The sequence below is a fragment of the Pseudophryne corroboree genome, chromosome 5 (genome assembly GCF_028390025.1).
Source record: "Pseudophryne corroboree isolate aPseCor3 chromosome 5, aPseCor3.hap2, whole genome shotgun sequence".
Classification (NCBI taxonomy): domain Eukaryota; kingdom Metazoa; phylum Chordata; class Amphibia; order Anura; family Myobatrachidae; genus Pseudophryne; species Pseudophryne corroboree.
The window spans coordinates 617,682,992-617,700,989 of record NC_086448.1 but is presented as its reverse complement, the minus strand read 5'-3'; the positions used below and the strand labels follow the sequence as shown (position 1 = coordinate 617,700,989).

Below are 17,998 nucleotides of genomic sequence, written 5' to 3'. Positions count from 1 at the left end.
CTGCAATTCTTTTGCTGGTAGACCAAGGTAGAGGGCATTACAGTAGTCTAAACTAGAGATGAGCGGATTCGGTTTTACTCGGTTTTACTCGGTTCTCTAAACCGAATCTTATTGGCTATCCAAAACACGTGACATCCGTGAGCCAATAAGATGCCGTTTTGAGAACCGAGTAAAACCGAGTAAAACCGAACCCGCTCATCTCTAGTCTAAACGAGATGATACAAATGCATGTATGCCTTTTGGCATATCATCTGAGGGAATTAAGTGCTCGATTCTGGCTATGTTCCTCAGGTGAAAGAATGAGGATTTGATTGTGGCTGATAACTGATGTTTAAGTGTCAAGCCACCATCCAGGACAACGCCAAGATTCCGCACACGATCACTGGTCTGTAATTCTGAATCCCCGAGTGTAAGTCCAGTTGGTTGGCTATGCTGCAGTCTTGTCCTTTGATGTTGCAGTCATATCATAAGGACCTCTGTTTTATCTGGGTTCAGTCGCAGCCAACTGGCGCTCATCCACTCCTGTAGTTCAGCTGGACAGCCATTTAGGGTTGTTATTGGGTTATCAGTGCCCGGAGCAAAGGACAAGTACAGTTGTGTATCATCTGCATAGCAGTGGTAGACCAGGCCATGGCGCCTGATTATTTTGCCCAATGGGAGCATGTATACTGCAAAGAGCATGGGGGATAGTATAGAACCTTGTGGGACACCACATGGCAATGGCACTGGTGGTGATGAGTATAAACCAGATGATACTCTCTGTGACCTGCCTGTGAGAAATGATTTGAACCAGCTTAGGACTGTGCCATCCAGACCACAGAAATGTATCAGTCGCTCAATCAGAAGCCCATGGTCCACGGTATCAAATGCTGCCGAGAGATCCAGAAGGATTAATATTGAACAGTCACCTCTGTCTTTTGCCATCAGATCATTTAACACACACCAGGGCTGTTTCAGTGCTATGTCTTCTCCTGAATCCTGATTGAAATGGATCATAAATATCATGAGTTGTCAGGCGGGTTTCCAGTTGATTTGCAAGGACTGTCTCAATAACCTTTCCTAGGAAAGGAAGGTTTGATACCGGTCTGTAGTTGGTCATGCAGTCGGGATCTAAATTAGGTTTTTTAAGAAGCGGTCTAACAATTGATTTCCTTTAGGGGTCCAGGAAAAATGCCTGTCTGCAAAGAGCATTAAACAATTTTTGTATAGACAGGACCAATTATATCCATACAACCTATTTAGAAGCTTGGTCCAGATCACAGGTGGGGGGACGCAAAATCCGAGCAATTTCAGCAGTGTCCTTTACATCCACTGGATCAAAGCTGGTCCATGAAGGCAGGTGGCTTATATTGGCAGGCTTTGTAGTTTGGCACTCCTTTGATGGCACTGTGGAGATTCCAGCCCGGATGGTGGATATTTTATCTGCAAAGAAGTTTGCAAACTCGTTGCATCTTGCCTGGGAGAGGGTCTCATCAGTCTGCAGGCATGCTGGCTTGCAAAGCATCTCCACTGTGCGGAAAAGTTGAGCTGGCCTATTGTTTGCTGCTGTGATCTCATTTGACAGGAACTGTGCTTTCTTACGAGTGATTGTCGATTGATATTCTTCGTTATGCTTTATTAGTTTTATTTTGTCATCCACTAGGTTAGTCTTCCTCCATCGCCTTTCCAGTCTACGCCCCCTTTTCTTGAGCTCACTAACACTGTTGTCGAACCATGGAGCTTGACGTTGTGGTTTACGAGGTCTTAAACGCACAGGGGCGATAATATCAATTGCAGCCATAACATCCCTATTATAATAACGGACTAGGGAACAGGGATCTTCACAGGCACCCAGTATAGCAGAGATAATTAGTTTTCATGTTATTCATATATGTAGCGGTGTCCTGTTACAGCCTGTGTAGCGTACACAGTGCGAATGCTGGCGCGTGAGATTTGCGGGTGTCTGCAGATCCATTTGCTTCTATGGGAAAGCTGCAGCTGCGAATTGATCACAGCCTCCTGCTGCATAGTGCTCCCATGATATGTACACATAATGGGATCAAATGCAGCAAGGAAGTAGCAGGACACATTTGTAATAAAGGCACAGCGTTTCAAACATATGTTGCGTGGTTTTGTTTTATTTTCATACAATATATACATACCTAAACTTACTTTTTCATACCTATAAAGTCCTAAAACATTAGTTGACTAAACTAATTTTAGTTTTTTATATCCTACAAATCCGGGGCCTAGTGATGAAATAAGGATATCATTGGGACAACAAACATCAAACAGTTACATTTTAAGATAAGTCTCAGCACATAATAAACAAACGCATCTAAAAGAAAACATCTGTATGAGGGACTGCTAACCAGTATGAAAAATTATGTCTGCATCACTTCTCACACTTGAATTTTGTCCACACACTGACTAGTGGTATTAAAAATACTCTGAATTTTTATAAATGTGGACGATCCTTTAGAGAAGTTAGTTACAACACTGCTAATTACTGCTGGAATAAGATAAAGGCAAAATGAAAAGGGGGAAAAAAAAAAATCTTTAAGTTTTGTTTAGTGCCTCTCAGATTCACAAATTTTTGGGAAACTTGACAACTTTAAGGGGAAGATACCAGCATTCCAACGGCTTCTCAGACACTTCGCAAACAAACATTACAGGTATTTCTTCGCACCCCATAAAAATTAATGCTGGGGTACAGATGTGTGCTCATACATCTAGTCAGAGCGAGATGCCTGGTTCGAGTGAGCTGGGAGTTTACATGCAACTCTGCTAGCATTGGGAGTCTTTAATAGCCAAATATGCACCTTTGATGCAACGCAATACGTCCAGGATGCACCAGGCGACTGTTCATTTGTAATGCGACACTTGTATAGGTGTGTGCAACTGAATCTGTATATGAAGCATAACGGAATTTCACACTGAAAACAGCTGTGACAGCTGCATCATAGCAGTTTGTATGATGAGTCAGACACATAGATAAACAAGTGTTGCATATCAAATTAATCAGGAATATCTCCTGGTGTGTTCTCATTGCATTGCATTGTGGCTAAGATGCATTTTCAGCAAAATAAAAGATGGTAGAAACTAAAAAAAAAAAACAGACACCCTACCCTAGCAGTCTCAGAGGACCTGTAGTGCCAAGATGGACTTTTTGACGAGACTGCAGCAAAGGTGGTTAAGGACATCTGTACCATAAGAAATGGTGATTATAACTGAATTGCCTTACAAGATACTAATAGGGATTGAACTTCATGGAGTAAATGTAAAAGCATGCAACCACAAGATTTTGAATTAAGATTTAAAAAAGCAATATCCCACCGGACGGAATACGGACACCGGAATCCCAACCGGCACAAATCCGACATATTCTCCCTCCGTGGGTGTCCACAACACCCATAGAGGGAGAATAAATTAGTGTACCGAGCGTAGCGAGGCGAGCCCGCAAGGGGCTGCGTTTGTGCTCACCCCCGTCGGGATTGTGCTGGTCGGGATTCCGGTGTCGGTATTCTGACCGCCGGGATCCCGTCCAGCGGGATTTCATACTGATCCCCTTAAAATGCAATACTGATCTGGTATGGACTTCCAGCGATTGCGGCCTTTTTTTTATTTCTTTTATCATCACTTCTTGCTTTATTAGGATGATGTTTTAGCTGTCTTATATAATCATAACTATTAAGATGTCTCACTTTGTATTATTAAAACCTGAGACAGACTAATGTAACTGTGCTGTGCACCTCTATATTTCCATACCATACTAGCCAATTCTGGCAGGAAAGATTCCTGCTAGCAATAATGCTATACCAGACTTAAAATAAGAATCTACTTACCGATAATTCTATTTCTCAAAGTCCGTAGTGGATGCTGGGACTCCGTCAGGACCATGGGGGAATAGCGGGCTCCGCAGGAGACAGGGCACATCTAAATAAAGCTTTTAGGATCACATGGTGCGTACTGGCTCCTCCCCCTATGACCCTCCTCCAAGCCTCAGTTAGGTACTGTGCCCGGACGAGCGTACACAATAAGGAAGGATCTTGAATCCCGGGTAAGACTCATACCAGCCACACCAATCACACCGTACAACTTGTGATCTGAACCCAGTTAACAGTATGATAACAAAAAACGAAGTAGCCTCTGAAAAGATGGCTCACAACAATAGTAATAACCCGATCTTTGTAACAATAACTATGTACAAGTATTGCAGACAATCCGCACTTGGGATGGGCGCCCAGCATCCACTACGGACTATGAGAAATAGAATTATCGGTAAGTAAATTCTTATTTTCTCTAACGTCCTAGTGGATGCTGGGACTCCGTCAGGACCATGGGGATTATACCAAAGCTCCCAAACGGGCGGGAGAGTGCGGATGACTCTGCAGCACCGAATGAGAGAACTCCAGGTCCTCCTTAGCCAGAGTATCAAATTTGTAAAATTTTACAAACGTGTTCTCCCCTGACCACGTAGCTGCTCGGCAAAGTTGTAATGCCGAGACCCCTCGGGCAGCCGCCCAAGATGAGCCCACTTTCCTTGTGGAGTGGACCTTTACAGATTTAGGCTGTGGCAGGCCTGCCACAGAATGTGCAAGTTGGATTGTGCTACAGATCCAACGTGCAATCGTCTGTTTAGACGCAGGAGCACCCATCTTGTTGGGTGCATACAATATAAACAACGAGTCAGATTTTCTGACTCCAGCTGTCCTTGAAATATATATTTTTAATGCTCTGACAACGTCCAGTAACTTGGAGTCCTCCAAGTCGCTAGTAGCCGCAGGCACCACAATAGGCTGGTTCAAGTGAAAAGCCGAAACCACCTTAGGGAGAAAATGAGGACGTGTCCGCAGTTCTGTCCTGTCCGAATGGAAAATCAGATATGGGCTTTTGTATGATAAAGCCGCCAACTCTGAAACTCTCCTGGCTGAAGCCAGGGCCAATAGCATGGTTACCTTCCATGTAAGGTATTTTAAATCTACCGATTTTAGAGGCTCAAACCAATGAGATTTGAGAAAATTCAAAACTACATTCAAATCCCACGGTGCCACTGGAGGCACTATTGGGGGTTGTATATGTAGTACACCTTTGACAAAAGTTTGTACTTCAGGCACTGATGCCAATTCCTTCTGGAAGAAGATTGATAAGGCCGAAATTTGAACTTTAATGGACCCCAATTTTAGGCCCATAGACAATCCTGCTTGCAGGAAATGTAAGAATCGACCCAATTGAAATTCTTCCGTTGGAGCCTTCTTGGCCTCACACCACGCAACATATTTCCGCCAAATGCGGTGATAATGTTGTACAGTCACTTCCTTTCTAGCCTTAATCAAGGTAGGAATAACTTCCTCTGGAATGCCCTTTTCTTTTAGAATCCGGCGTTCAACCGCCATGCCGTCAAACGCAGACGCGGTAAGTCTTGGAACATACAAGGTCCCTGCTGAAGCAGATCCCTTCTTAGAGGTAGAGGCCACGGATCCTCCGTGAGCATCTCTTGAAGTTCCGGATACCAAGTTCTTCTTGGCCAGTCCGGAGCCACCAGTATTGTTCTTACTCCTCTTTTCCGTATAATTCTCAGTACCTTTGGTATGAGAGGCAGAGGAGGGAACACATACACTGACTGGTACACCCACGGTGTTACCAGAGCGTCCACAGCTATTGCCTGAGGGTCTCTTGACCTGGCGCAATATCTGTCCAATTTTTTGTTGAGGCGAGACGCCATCATGTCCACCTTTGGTTTTTCCCAACGGTTCACAATCATGTGGAAGACTTCTGGATGAAGTCCCCACTCTCCCGGGTGAAGGTCGTGTCTGCTGAGGAAGTCTGCTTCCCAGTTGTCCACTCCCGGGATGAACACTGCTGACAGTGCTATGACATGATTCTCCGCCCAGCGCAGAATCCTTGCAGCTTCTGTCATTGCTCTTCTGCTTCTCGTGCCGCCTTGTCGGTTTACGTGGGCGACTGCCGTGATGTTGTCCGACTGGATCAACACCGGCTGACCCTGAAGCAGCGATTTTGCCAGGCTTAGAGCATTGTAGATCGCTCTTAGCTCCAGTATATTTATGTGAAGGGACGTCTCCAGGTTTGACCACACGCCCTGGAAGTTTCTTCCCTGTGTGACTGCTCCCCAGCCTCGTAGGCTGGCATCCGTAGTCACCAGGACCCAGTCCTGTATGCCGAATCTGCGGCCCTCCAACAGATGGGCACTCTGCAACCACCACAGGAGAGACAACCTTGTTCTTGGTGACAGTGTTATCCGCTGATGCATGTGCAGATGCGATCCGGACCATTTGTCCAGCAGATTCCACTGAAATGTCCGTGCATGGAATCTGCCGAATGGAATCGCTTCGTAAGAAGCCACCATCTTTCCCAGGACTCTTGTGCATTGATGTACTGTCACAGTTCCTGGTTTTAGGAGGTTCCTGACAAGTTCGGATAACTCCCTTGCTTTCTCCTCCGGGAGAAACACCTTTTTCTGAACCGTGTCCAGAATCATTCCTAGGAACAGCAGACGAGTTGTCGGGGTCAATTGAGATTTTGGAAGATTCAGAATCCACCCGTGTTGCTGAAGCACTACCTGGGTTAGTGCTACACCGACTTCCAGCTGTTCTCTGGACTTTGCCCTTATCAGGAGATCGTCCAAGTAAGGGATAATTAATACGCCTTTTCTTCGTAGAAGAACCATCATTTCGGTCATTACCTTGGTAAAGACCCGAGGGGCCGTGGACAAACCAAACGGCAGCGTTTGAAACTGATAATGACAGTCTTGTATCACGAACCTGAGATACCCTTGGTGTGAGGGGTAAATTGGGACATGCAGATAAGCATCTTTTATGTCCAGGGACACCATGAAGTCCCCTTCTTCCAGATTCGCTATCACTGCTCTGAGTGACTCCATCTTGAACTTGAATTTCTGTATGTACAGGTTCAAGGATTTCAGGTTTAGAATAGGTCTTACCGAACCGTCCGGCTTCGGTACCACAAATAGTGTGGAATAATACCCCTTTCCCTGTTGTAGGAGGGGTACCTTGACTATCACCTGCTGAGAATACAGCTTGTGAATGGCTTCCAAAACCGACGTCCTTTCTGAGGGAGACGTTGGTAAAGCAGACTTTAGGAACCGGCGAGGGGGACACCTTTCGAACTCCAACATGTAACCCTGAGATATTATCTGCAGGATCCACGGGTCCACTTGTGAGCGAGCCCACTGATTGCTGAAAATCTTGAGTCGACCCCCCCCCGCTCCTGAGTCCGCTTGTAAAGCCCCAGCGTCATGCTGATGGCTTTGTAGAACCCGGGGCGGGCTTCTGGTCCTGGGCAGGGGCTGCTTGCTGCCCTCTCTTACCCTTTCCTCTGCCTCGCGGCAGATAAGACTGTCCTTTTGGTCGCTTGTTTTTATAGGAGCGAAAGGACTGCGGCTGAAAAGACGGTGTCTTTTTCTGTTGGGAGGGGGTCTGAGGTAAAAAAGTGGATTTGCCGGCAGTTGCCGTGGCCACCAGGTCCGAAAGACCGACCCCAAATAATTCCTCTCCTTTATATGGCAATACTTCCATATGCCTTTTGGAATCTGCATCACCTGACCACTGTCGCGTCCATAAACTTCTTCTGGCAGATATGGACATCGCGCTTACTCTTGATGCTAGAGTACAAATATCCCTCTGAGCATCTCGCATATAAAGAAAAGCATCCTTTAATTGCTCTAGAGTCAATAAAATACTGTCCCTATCCAGGGTATCAATATTTTCAGTCAGAGAATCCAACCACACTACCCCAGCACTGCACATCCAGGCTGAGGCTATTGCCGGTCGCAGTATAACACCAGTATGTGTGTATATACTCTTCAGTGTAGTTTCCAGCCTCCTATCTGCTGGATCCTTGAGGGCGGCCGTATCAGGAGACGGCAACGCCACTTGCTTTGATAAACGTGTGAGCGCCTTATCCACCCTAGGGGGTGTTTCCCAGCGCGCCCTAACCTCTGGTGGGAAAGGGTATAATGCCAATAACTTCTTGGAAATTAGCAGTTTTCTATCTGGGTTAACCCACGCTTCGTCACACACGTCATTCAATTCCTCTGATTCTGGAAAAGCTACAGGTAGTTTTTTCACCCCCCACATAATACCCCTTTTTGAGGTACCAGCAGTATCAGAGATCTGCAAAGCCTCCTTCATTGCCGTGATCATATAACGTGTGGCCCTATTGGAAAATACGTTTGTTTCTTCACCGTCGACACTAGATTCATCTGTGTCGGTACCCGTGTCGACTGACTGAGGTAAGGGACGTTTTACAGCCCCTGACTGTGTCTGAGACGCCTGAGCCGGTACTAACTGGTTTTCCGGCTGTCTCATTTCGTCAACTGACTTTTGTAATGTGCTAACATTATCACGTAATTCCATAACTAAAGCCATCCATTCCGGTGTCGACTCCCTAGGGGGTGACATCACCATTACCGGCAATTGCTCTGCCTCCACACCAACATCGTCCTCATACATGTCGACACACACGTACCGACACACAGCAGCCACACAGGGAATGCTCTAATCGAAGACAGGACCCTCTTAGCCCTTTGGGGAGACAGAGGGAGAGTTTGCCAGCACACACCAAAAACGCTATAAATGTATATAAACAACCCTAGAAGGTGTTGTTTTTGATATAAGCGCTTTTAATATATCAATATCGCCAAATTATGCCCCCCTTCTCTTTGTTACCCTGTTTCTGTAGTGCAGTGCAGGGGAGAGTCCTGGGAGCCTTCCTCACCAGCGGAGCTGAGCAGGAAAATGGCGCTGAGTGCTGAGGAGAATAAGCTCCGCCCCTTTTTCGGCTGGCTTTTCTCCCGGGTTTTAAGAAAACTGGCCTGGGTTAAATACATACATATAGCCTTAATGGCTATATGTGATGTATTTATTTTGCCACTAAAGGTATTTAATATTGCTGCCCAGGGCGCCCCCAGCAGCGCCCTGCACCCTCCGTGACTGAATCAGTGAGACGTGTAGCAACAATGGCGCACAGCTGCAGTGCTGTGCGCTACCTTCATGAAGACTGAGGAGTCTTCTGCCGCCTGCTTTCCGGACCTCCGTCTTCAGCGTCTGTAAGGGGGATCGGCGGCGCGGCTCCGGGACGAACCCCAGGAGGACCTGTGTTCCGACTCCCTCTGGAGCTAAGTGTCCAGTAGCCTAAGACTCCAATCCATCCTGCACGCAGGTGAGTTGGAAATCTCTCCCCTAAGTCCCTCGATGCAGTGATCGTGTTGCCAGCAGGATTCACTGAGATTTAAACCTAAAAAAACTTTTTCTAAGCAGCTCTTTAGGAGAGCCACCTAGATTGCACCCTTCTCGGACGGGCACAAAAACCTAACTGAGGCTTGGAGGAGGGTCATAGGGGGAGGAGCCAGTACGCACCATGTGATCCTAAAAGCTTTATTTAGATGTGCCCTGTCTCCTGCGGAGCCCGCTATTCCCCCATGGTCCTGACGGAGTCCCAGCATCCACTAGGACGTTAGAGAAAAGCTATTTTACATGGAGCCACAACGCTTCAGCATTGGTAAAGTGCACATACAGGCCTGCCAAACCTACTGTAGTATACTGTACAGCTCACACATCTAAGATGCTCCTTGAGAATAAATCCAGATCCATGTGAAGATGTGCATTGGACAGAGGGAAGTTACCTCACAAGTGAGTGACACCTAACAGCACAGTGCAGGACCACAGCAGCCATTTACTGTACATCTTCCCACTTTTCTCCTATAGCTCAGTTTGGCTTCCTTTAAGGCCTTAAATCATCAAGGCGTACCCAGGGACAGGGTGGGCGCAACCAGGGAAGAGGTGAAGGAGGCGGTGGGGGGAGCGAACCCTACCACAGGGGGTAAGCAGCAGCAGCACAGCACCCTCCCACCCGGCATCTCACTTACTGTTTGGCGGGCTCCGGGTAGGAGAGCGGGGGGCTGCGAGAAAGCAGGCTGCAGTGCTCGCCTCCAGTGCAGGGTGGGCCGGGGTCGAGGTGGAGGGGGCGGCCGGGATCCTCCTTCCGACGGGGCGGCTCCGTCCGAGCAGAGAGCAGCACTGTGGCGCGGCCAGTGACGCGAACAAGGTGTCGCGCTGCGATGACGTTCCTCAATGAAACGTCATCGTAGCGCGACCTGTCTAAGCGTCACAGTGCCGGGCGGAAGCGGAACGCCATGGCAATGTAATGTGAGCGGAGACGTTGAGGGAGAACGTACACCGTCATACCCAGGGGTCATTTGCATAAGATTAATATTCCAGTATGTTGTGGTGTTGGTGCGGACAATTCTTTTTGTCTGCACTAACACTGTATGACTAGTCAAAATACGGTAAGTGGATAGTGAGGCGCTGTTTTAATGGTAGATGCTAGAATCAAGTGAGCTAAGGGACCTTTTGAGTCTGGGGGAGGAGTCACAACACAAGGGGGAGGAGCAAGTCCAGCGGGATAGTTCCTCTACTATCCCCGCCACCAACTATTACCTCTAGTAATTAGGTGGCGAGCGAAGTGAGCCACCGAGCCCGAAGCGTGGTGAGCGAAGCGAGCCCGCGAGTGTACTTTTCTCTAACGTCCTAAGTGGATGCTGGGGACTCCGTAAGGACCATGGGGAATAGCGGCTCCGCAGGAGACTGGGCAGATCTAAAGAAAGCTTTAGGACTAACTGGTGTGCACTGGTTCCTCCCCCTATGACCCTCCTCCAAGCCTCAGTTAGATTTCTGTGTCCGACGAGAAGGGTGCACACTAGGGGCTCTCCTGAGCTTCTTAGTGAAAGTTTTAGTTTAGGTTTGTTATTTTCAGTGAGACCTGCTGGCAACAGGCTCACTGCATCGAGGGACTAAGGGGAGAAGAAGCAAACTCACCTGCGTGCAGAGTGGATTGGGCTTCTTGGCTACTGGACATTAGCTCCAGAGGGACGATCACAGGTTCAGCCTGGATGGGTCCCGGAGCCGCGCCGCCGGCCCCCTTACAGAGCCAGAAGAGCGAAGAGGTCCGGAAAAATCGGCGGCAGAAGACGTTCCTGTCTTCAATAAGGTAGCGCACAGCACTGCAGCTGTGCGCCATTGCTCTCAGCACACTTCATACTCCGGTCACTGAGGGTGCAGGGCGCTGGGGGGGGCGCCCTGAGACGCAATAAAACACGATAAAAATACCTTACATGGCAAAAAATGCATCACATATAGCTCCTGGGCTATATGGATGCATTTAACCCCTGCCAGAATATACAGAAAAACGGGTGATAAGGCCGCCGAAAAGGGGGCGGAGCCTATCTCCTCAGCACACTGGCGCCATTTTCCCTCACAGCTCAGTTGGAGGGAAGCTCCCTGGCTCTTCCCTGCACTACAGAAAGGGTTAAAAAAGAGAGGGGGGCACTAATTAGGCGCAGTATTAAAACATACAGCAGCTATAAGGGGAAAAACACTTATATAAGGTTATCCCTGTATATATATAGCGCTCTGGTGTGTGCTGGCATACTCTCCCTCTGTCTCCCCAAAGGGCTAGTGGGGTCCTGTCCTCTATCAGAGCATTCCCTGTGTGTGTGCTGTGTGTCGGTACGTTTGTGTCGACATGTATGAGGAGAAAAATGATGTGGAGACGGAGCAGAGTGTCTGTAACAGTGATGTCACCACCTAGGGGGTCGACACCTGAGTGGATGTACTGTTGAAAATTACGTGACAGTGTCAGCTCTGTATAAAAAAAAAAAACAGTGGTTGACATGAGACAGCCGGCTACTCAGCTTGTGCCTGTCCAGACGTCTCATAGGCCGTCAGGGGCTCTAAAGCGCCCGTTACCTCAGATGGCAGATACAGACGCCGACACGGATACTGACTCCTGTGTCGACGGTGAAGAGACAACCGTGATTTCCAGTAGGGCCACACGTTACATGATTGAGACAATGGAAAATGTTTTATACATTTCTGATAATACGAGTACCACCAAAAAGGGGTATTATGTTCGGTGAGGGAAAAACTACCTGTAGTTTTCCTGAATCTGAAAAATAAAATGAGGTGTGTGATGATACGTGGGTTTCCCCCCGATAACAATTGTTAATTTCTTAAAAAGTATTGGCTGTATACCCTTTCCCGCCAGAGGTTAGGGTGCGTTGGGAAACACCCCCTAGGGGGGATAAGGCGCTCACACGCTTGTAAGAACAAGGGCTCTACCTTCTCATGAGATGGCCGCCCTTAAGGATCCTGCTGATAGAAAGCAGGAGGGTATCCAAAAATGTATTCACACACATACTGGTGTTATACTGCGACCAGCAATCGCCTCAGCCTGGAGGTGCAGTGCTGGGTTGGCATGGTCGGATTCCCTGACTGGAAATATTGATATCCTAGATAAGGATAGTATATTATTGCCTATAGAGCATTTAAAAGATGCATTTCTATATATGCATGATGCACAGCGGAATATTTGCCGACTGGCATCAAGTATAAGTGCGTTGTCCAATTCTACCAGTAAAATGGTCAGGTGATGCGGATTCCAAACGGCATTTGGAAGTATTGCCTTTAAAAGGGGACATTTGGGGTCGGTCTTTTAGACCTGGTGGCCACGGCAACAACTGGGAAATCCACGTTTGTACCCCAGGTCGCCTCTCAAAATAAGACGCCGTATTATCAGGCGCAGTCCTTTGTTGGCAAGCGGACAAAAGGTTCCTCTTTTCTGCTCGTGACAGAGGGAGAGGAAAAAGGCTGAAGAGATTACCCAGTTCCCAGGAACAGAAATCCTTTCCCGCCTCTGTAAAAGCCCTCAGTATGACGCTAGGGCCTTACAAACTCAGGCACGGTGGGGGACCGTTCTCAATGAATTTAAGTGCGCAGTGGGCTCACTCGCAAGTAGACCCCTGGATCCTTCAGGTAATATCTCAAGGGTACATATTGAAATTCGAGACGTCTCCCCCTCGCCGTTTCCAAAAGTCGGCTTTACCGACGTCTCCCTCTGACAGGGAGGCAGTTTTGGAAGCCATTCACCCAGCAGGTGATAATCAAGTACCCCTCCTGCAACAGGGAACGGGGTATTATTCCACACTATTGTGGTACCGAAGCCAGACGGCCCGGTGAAACCGATTATAAATCTAAAATCTTTGAACACTTACATACAGAGGTTCAAATTCAAGATTGAGTCACTCAGAGCAGTGATTGCGAACCTGGAAGAAGGGGACTACATGATGTCTTGGGACATCAAGGATGCTTACCTTCATGTCAAAGTTTACCCTTCTCACCAAGGGTACCTCAGGTTATGGTACAGAACTGTCACTATCAGTTCAGACGCTGCCGTAGGGATGGTCCACGGCACCCCGGGTCTTTACCAAGGTAATGGCCGAAATGATATCCCTTCGAAGGAAGGGAATTTTAGTTATCCCTTACTTGGACGATTCCCTGATAAGGGTAAGATCCAGGGAACAGTTGGAAGTCGGTGTAGCACTATCTCAGGTAGTGTTGCGGCAGCACGATTGGATTCTCAATATTCCAAAATCGCAGCTGGTTCCGACGACTTGTCTTCTGTTTCCTAGGAATGTTCCTGGACACAGTCCAGAAAAAAGGGGTTTCTCCCGGAAGAGAAAACCAGGGAGTTATCCAAGCTAGTCAGGAACCTCCTAAAACCGAACCAAGTCTCAGTGCATCAATGCACAAGGGTTCTGGGTAAAAATGGTGGCTTCCTACGAAGCAATCCCATTTGTTAGATTCCACGCAAGAACTTTCCAGTGGAACCTACTGGACAAATGGTCCGGGTCGCATTTTCAGATGCATCAGCGGATAACCCTGTCACCAAGGACAAGGGTATCCATCATGTGGTGGTTGCAGAGTGCTCATCTTCTAGAGGGCCGCAGATTCGGCATTCAGGACTGGGTCCTGGTGACCACGGATGCCAGCCTGCGAGGCTGGGGAGCAGTCACACAGGGAAGGAATATCCAGGGCTTAGGGTCAAGCCTGAATACATCACTTCACATAAATATTCTGAAGCTAAGGGCCAATTACAATGCTCTAAGCTTAGCAAGACCTCTGCTTCAAGGTCAGCCGGTGTTGATCCAGTCGGACAACATCATGGCAGTCACCCACGTAAACAGACAGGGTGGCACAAGAAGCAGGAGGGCAATGGCAGAAGCTGCAGGGATTCTTCGCTGGGCGGAAAATCATGTGATAGCACTGTCAACAGTATTCATTCCGGGAGTGGACAACTGGGAAGCAGACTTCCTCAGCACGACCTCCACCCGGGAGAGTGGGGACTTCACCCAGAAGTCGTCCACATGATTAAAAAACTCGACAGGTATTGCGCCAGGTCAAGAGACCCTCAGGCAATAGTTGTAGACGCTCTGGTAACACCGTGGGTGTACCAGTCAGTGTATGTGTTCCCTCCTCTGCCTCTCATACCCAAGGTACTGAGATTGATAAGATGGAGAGGAGAAAGCACTATATTCGTGGCTCCGGATTGGCCAAGAAGGACTTGGTGACCGGAACTTCAAGAGATGCTCACGGAAGACCCGTGGCCTCTACCTCTAAGAAAGGACCTGCTCCAGCAAGGACCCTGTCTGTTCCAAGACTTACCGCGGCTGCGTTTGACGGCATGGCGGTTGAACGCCGGATCCTGAAGGAAAAAAGGCTTTCCGGATGAAGTCATCCCTATCCTGATCAAAGCCAGGAAGGATGTAACCGCAAAAACATTATCACCGCAATTGGCGAAAATATGTTGCGTGGTGCAAGGCCAGTAAGGCCCGACGGAGGAAATTCAACTGGGTCGATTCCTACATTTCCTGCAAACAGGAGTGTCTATGGGCCTGAAATTGGGGTCCATTAAGGTCCGAATTTGCGGCCCTGTCAATTTTCTTCCAAAAAGAACTAGCTTCAGTCCCTGAAGTTCAGACGTTTGTAAAAGGGGTACTGCATATACAGCCTCCTTTTGTGCCTCCAGTGGCACTTTGGGATCTCAATGTAGTTTTGGGTTCCAAAAGTCACATTGGTTTGAACCACTTAAATCTGTGGAGTTAAAATATCTCACATGGAAAGTGGTCATGCTGTTGGCCCTGGCCTGGGCCAGGCGCGTGTCAGAATTGGCGGCTTTATCCTGAAAAAGCCCTTATCTGATGTTCCATTCGGACAGGGCAGAATTGAGGACTCGTCCTCAGTTTCTCCCCAAGGTGGTTTCAGCGTCTCACCTGAACCAACCTATTGGTGGTGCCTGCGGCTACTAGGGACTTGGAGGACTCCAAGTTGCTAGACGTTGTCAGTGCCCTGAAAATATATGTTTCCAGGACGGCTGGAGTCAGGATATCTGACTCGCTGTTTATCCTGTGTGCACCCAACAAGCTGGGTGCTCCTGCTTCTAAGCAGACTATTGCTCGTTGGATTTGTAGTACAATTCAGCTTGCACATTCTGTGGCAGGCCTGCCAAAACCAAAAATATGTAAATGCCCACTCCACAAGGAAGGTGGGCTCATCTTGGGCGGCTGCCCGAGGGGTCTCGGCTTTACAACTTTGCCGAGCAGCTACTTGGTCAGGAGCAAATACGTTTGTAAAATTCTACAAAATTAATATCCTGGCTGAGGAGGACCTGGAGTTCTCTCATTTGGTGCTGCAGAGTCATCCGCACTCTCCCGCCCGTTTGGGAGCTTTGGTATAATCCCCATGGTCCTTACGGAGTCCCCAGCATCCACTTAGGACGTTAGAGAAAATAAGAATTTACTTACCGATAATTCTATTTCTCATAGTCCGTAGTGGATGCTGGGCGCCCATCCCAAGTGCGGATTGTCTGCAATACTTGTACATAGTTATTGTTACAAAAATCGGGTTATTATTGTTGTGAGCCATCTTTCAGAGGCTCCTCTGTAATCATACGGTTAACTGGGTTCAGATCACAGGTTATACGGTGTGATTGGTGTGGCTGGTATGAGTCTTACCCGGGATTCAAAATCCTTCCTTATTGTGTACGCTCGTCCGGGCACAGTATCCTAACTGAGGCTTGGAGGAGGGTCATAGGGGGAGGAGCCAGTGCACACCAGTTAGTCCTAAAGCTTTCTTTAGATGTGCCCAGTCTCCTGTGGAGCCGCTATTCCCCATGGTCCTTACGGAGTCCCCAGCATCCACTACGGACTATGAGAAATAGAATTATCGGTAAGTAAATTCTTATTTTCGGGTACCCTGTTCGCTCCTAGCTCCTTCCCCTGGTGACGTGTCTCCTCCCCTAGATACGTCAGAAGGTCCCTTCTCCCACTCCGAAATAGAATCAACCCTGTTTTCATACGTGAATGTTCACAAATAGTTCAAGACATGACCGTTTTACCATCTTGAAATGGATTCAAATGAGGAAATCATGTGACGAACAAGAATTTACTAACGTATGATGAAATTAAATGATAAAATAAAATACAATTAAAAATTAATGGGGTCACAGGGTACACGCTCTCACTTATTTTGGTGGTGCGGTGGGCTATGCTAATAGCATTTTGTAGTCCCGGGCAAGTAGCTCGGCACCACTGCAAATGGTTTTTGAGAGAATGGGTCCAAATACGCGGATCTGTAATCACCTCTATTCAACGATTTTAGGATCTGAAATTCTTCAGGCACGAATGCCATATAGGTCCACAAATGGGCTATATATACCCCCCTTAATAAAGCCCATTTGCAATCTGCACAGGAACCTTAATGCGTTTGTCCGCTGTCACACGTTGGTGGTTTCTTAAGATTGAGCAGGCCTCGTAAGCTATGTCCGCTGCATGTACCAGCTGCTGTCTGACAGAGACTTCAGACATGGTTGGTTCTATATCTGAGTGGGAGAAGGGACCTTGTGACGTACCTAGGGCAGGAGACACGTCACCAGGGGGAGGAGCTACGGCCGAACAGGGTACCCGAAAAGTACCCTCGGTGGCTCGCTCCGCTTCGCTCGCCACCTAATTACTAAAGGTAATAGTTGGTGGCGGGGATAGTAGAGCAACTGTCCCGCTGGCCTAGCTCCTCCCCCTTGTGTCGTGGCTCCTCCCCCTGATGGAAAAGGTCCCTTAGGCCACTTGGATCCAGCCTCAACCCTTCAGACATGTCACAGTCTGATACGTCAGCAGCAGCAGTGCCCAATGCCCTCCTACTTCCCTCTTTGAAGAGTGGTTGCTCCCTCCACTGGGAACAGCCACCAATGTTGTCTTTCTGTGCCTTCTCCCTCCCTCTCCACTAATTCCTGTGCCTATATGGTTCCTCTGGATTAGCCTAATCCTGGTCAGGTTGTGAGTTAGCTGATTCCTGCAGCCATTCTGGATTCACTTGAGGGTATAAAGCTTCCTGCTTCACATGTTGCCAGTTCCATAGTCACACAGCAGTGTGACCATTGCAGCTGCACTTCCTTAGTGAGACTCTAGCCTCGGTTCTGAGTATCCCTGTAGAAACCCTGCTTAACAAGCATTTTTCCAGTCCGGTTATACTCCAGTCCTTTTGCACTCCAGTCCGGTTACACTTTAGTTCGGCTCCAGTCCATTTGCACTTCAGTCTGGTTACACTCCAGTCTGGTTGCACTCCAGTGCGGTTCCAGCCAGGTTACTCTTCAGTCCGGTTGCACTCCAGTCCGGTTACACACTAGTCCAGATCCAGTATCATCACTCCAGTACCAGCTTGGTTAGCATTCCAGTCCTGTTCCAGTTGGTCAGACCACCAGCTTAAAGCCAAACCTCTCCTGAACATCTAGACCAGGTAACCCAGGTAGGGGGCTGTGACCGGCCCACTGGGTGTAGCAAGGCCCAATGTTACTCGCAGGACTTCCCGGTGTAGACCACCAGTGGGGTAAGACTCCGTGCCCCTGTTCTGGGTCTCGTCATCCTCCTAGTACTAGATCTGCCCATATTCCAGTAATCACCAAGGACTAATTTGTTTTATGTGAAAGCACTATCTCCGGCCTCCCAGCTTCCAGTACAACAATAACCAGAGGACCAGCATCTCTGATTCCAGTCAGGAGACATCCAAAACCCAGAATCAGACTATAATAATATTTTTGGGGGTGTACAAACATTAAGAGGTTGTATTAAGGTATATTGAAGTTATTTGGG

General features: G+C 48.1%; 1 protein-coding gene across 3 annotated transcripts in view; it reads right to left on the bottom strand.

Annotated features, from left to right (window-relative positions):
• ZBTB14 (zinc finger and BTB domain containing 14) overlaps positions 1–17,998 on the bottom strand; it is a 124,926-nt gene that overhangs the window by 47,883 nt on the left and 59,045 nt on the right. Inside the window, exon 1 of one of the 3 annotated variants that reach the window (XM_063923532.1) lies at positions 9,887–10,114. The exons of 1 other annotated variant lie outside the window; for it this stretch is intronic. The gene's annotated coding sequence lies outside the window, so the exon portion shown is untranslated. Of the gene's footprint in view, positions 1–9,643; positions 9,663–9,886; positions 10,115–17,998 lie in introns of those variants that run through there. One more of the 3 variants, XM_063923534.1, reaches the window with a different exon arrangement.